Source organism: Rhinopithecus roxellana, chromosome 5, assembly GCF_007565055.1.
Source record: "Rhinopithecus roxellana isolate Shanxi Qingling chromosome 5, ASM756505v1, whole genome shotgun sequence".
Classification (NCBI taxonomy): Eukaryota; Metazoa; Chordata; class Mammalia; order Primates; family Cercopithecidae; genus Rhinopithecus; species Rhinopithecus roxellana.
In genome coordinates this window covers 130,402,626-130,405,646 of record NC_044553.1, presented here as the reverse complement: position 1 = coordinate 130,405,646, position 3,021 = coordinate 130,402,626, and the positions used below count along the sequence as shown (strand labels likewise).

The 3,021-nt window shown below is 35.7% G+C and overlaps 1 non-coding gene across 1 annotated transcript; it reads right to left on the bottom strand.

Moving 5' to 3' along the window:
* Positions 1-811: 811 nt before the first annotated feature.
* LOC115897830 lies at positions 812-916 on the bottom strand. The gene has a single exon (XR_004057614.1). It is a non-coding gene; the product is annotated as a U6 spliceosomal RNA (small nuclear RNA).
* Positions 917-3,021: the final 2,105 nt, after the last annotated feature.

The following is a 3,021-nucleotide window of genomic DNA, read 5'->3' as shown; positions in this document are numbered from 1 at the left end:
TTCCCTGTTTACTCAAAAGTCATTTAGCAGCAAGTTATCTAATGTCCATGTAATTGTGTGGTTTTGAGAGATCTTCTTGGTACTGATTTATATTTTTATTTCACTGTGACCTGAAAGTATCATTGGTATGATTTCAATGTTTAAAAGATTTATTCAGACTTGCTTTATGGCTGAGCATATGGTCAATATTAGAATATGTTCCATGTGCAGATGAGAAGAATGTATATTCTGTGCTTGATGGGTGGATTGTTCTATAAACGTTTATTGGGTCCAATTGGTTGTGTCAAATTTAAGTCCAGAATTTCCTTGTTAGTTTCTGCCTGAATAATCTGTCTAATGCTGGCAGTGGGATGTTGAAGTCTCCCACTATTATTGTATGGCAGCCTAGGCCTTTTATTTTAGGTCTAGAAGTACTTGTTTTATGAACAAGTACTCAGGCTTTTTTGATTTGCCTACATTTAAGGTTGTGGCCTTCATAAAATGTTTCTTACTCTCTTCTGGTAAAATAGGTTTCTCCTCTATGCCTGATTCCGATTCACCTGACTGGCTGCAACACTCTGAATTTCTTCAATGGTGGATGCATATATATTTATGACAGTTAAGTCATCTTGTTGACTTGAACCATTTTATTATATAGTGCCTTTCTTTGTCCTTTTTTTACTGTTGTTAGTTAAAATTATCTGACATAATAATACTGACTCCTGCTCCTTTTTGCTGTTTGTGTGATTGATCTTTACTTTGATTCTATGAATGTTATGTTTAAAAAGGATCTCCGGAAGACAGAAGATGTCTTGCTTTTTAATTCAACTTGAAAAATATGGAATGCTTCACAGATTTGCTTGACATCTTTGTACAGGGGCCATACTACCATTTTGCATATCCTTCCAATTTTAGTATATATCCTGCCGAAGCAAGCACCAATTGTAAAGTTTCTATTTAATTATCTTCCAGTTCACTGATCCTTTCCTCAGCTATGTCAAAAGTCTATCAAAGAGATTTTTTAAAAATTTCCATTAAGGTGTTTGGTATTTCTAACATTTCCTTTTCTTTTAAAGTTTTTATCTCTGCTTACATTACCATCCGTTCTGGAATGCGAATGTTGTCTACTTTTTTCATTAGGGATATTAACATATTAACCATAGCTGTCTTAAATTCTCTGTCTGATAATTCCAGCATCTTTGTCATATCACGGTCTGAGTCTGATTATTGAATTGTTTCTGTAGTCTGTATTTTTCATTTGTTTGGGCATGCACATTTTGCAATTGAAACTGAACATACTGTATCAGCCAATAGGAACGAGGTAACTGGGATTTTAAATGTGAGGATTTGCGTTAATCTGGCCAGGAGCTGTGATTTGTTTAGTATTTGTTGAAGCCGTAAGTACCAAAGGCTTAAAAAAAAAAAAAACAAAATGTAGTGGCCTTGTTTTTGTTTCTTTTATTTTAAGGGATTTCCTGTGTTCTACCACTTACAACTAGTTCGTATCTTGCAGCTGTCTCAGCTGTAATTTATTTTATTATTTTGGGGCTGCCTTGGTGGGATCATAAGATCTGAAGAAGAGGGTCACATTCTAAAATAGTCTGAGTAAATCTCAGGCTTTTTTTGATTTGCCTGCACTTAAGGCTGTGGCCTTCATACAATATTTCTTACTCTCTTCTGGTAGAATAGGTTTCTCCTCTATGCCTGATTTCGATTCCCCTCACTGACTGCAACACTCTGAATTTCTTTCCTTGAATCCCACATTGACTATGGTTTTTGTTTTGTTTTATTTTTCCTTTAGGTGAAACAGAAGGTGTGGAGTGTAGGTCTCTATGGTTATGTTTCACAACAGTTGAATTCCTCTTCCCAGACGGAGCTGAGTGTGGGTCTTTCTGAGATACTCACTTTGAGAACCTACTGAAGGGAAATATTTGGGTTTGCTTCAAGTCTTATTTCTGCCTCTGATTTCAAGAAAGTTTGCCTGGTAAATGAGCAAAAATGATATACTGAAGTCTTTCTTTATACATCAACTCTAATAGCCAAATAAGACCCCTTTATTCTACTACAAAGACACATGTACACGTATGTTTATTGCGGCACTATTCACAATAGCAAAGACTTGGAATCAACCCAAATGTCCATCTGTGACAGACTGGATTAAGAAAATGTGGCACATATACACCATGGAATACTATGCAGCCATAAAAAAGGATGAGTTTGCGTCCTTTGTAGGGACATGGATGCAGCTGGAAACCATCATTCTTAGCAAACTATCACAAGAACAGAAAACCAAACACCGCATGTTCTCACTCATAGGTGGGAACTGAACAATGAGATCACTTGGACTCGGGAAGGGGAACATCACGCACTGGGGCCTATCATGGGGAGGGGGGAGGGGGGAGGGATTGCATTGGGGAGCTATACATGATATAAATGATGAATTGATGGGTGCTGATGAGTTGATGGGTGCAGCACACCAACATGGCACAAGTATACATATGTAATAAACCTGCACATTATGCACATGTACCCTAGAACTTAAAGTATAATTAAAAAAAAAAAAGACCCCTTTATCCTTGCTTTTTCCAGTTCACTCTGTATACAATACATAATCTGCAATGGCCTTGGGACCTAAATGTGAAAACTAAAACAACCTTCTAGAAGAAATGAAAATGTAGATTATCTTTATGACTTTGGGGTACGAAAATAATTGTTAAATAATATTGTAAAGCAGCAATTATTTTTAAAAGATTGATAATTTGGACTTTGTTAAAATTAAGAACTTTATATACCACAAAGGATTATAGGCAGAACTTTAAATCAATTTAAAAAAGGCAGGCAATCATATTTAAATGGCCAGAAGGCTTAATCAGAAACTTCAAAATGATAATGTTAAAATGGCCAACAGACATATGAAAAAGTTCTCAATGCTGTTACTCATCATGAAAAGGTAAAATCAGACTGTGAAATATTGATATATACCAACCTGAATCACTGAACTTGAAGGGATTGACAATGCCAATTATGAAGGAAATTGGACTC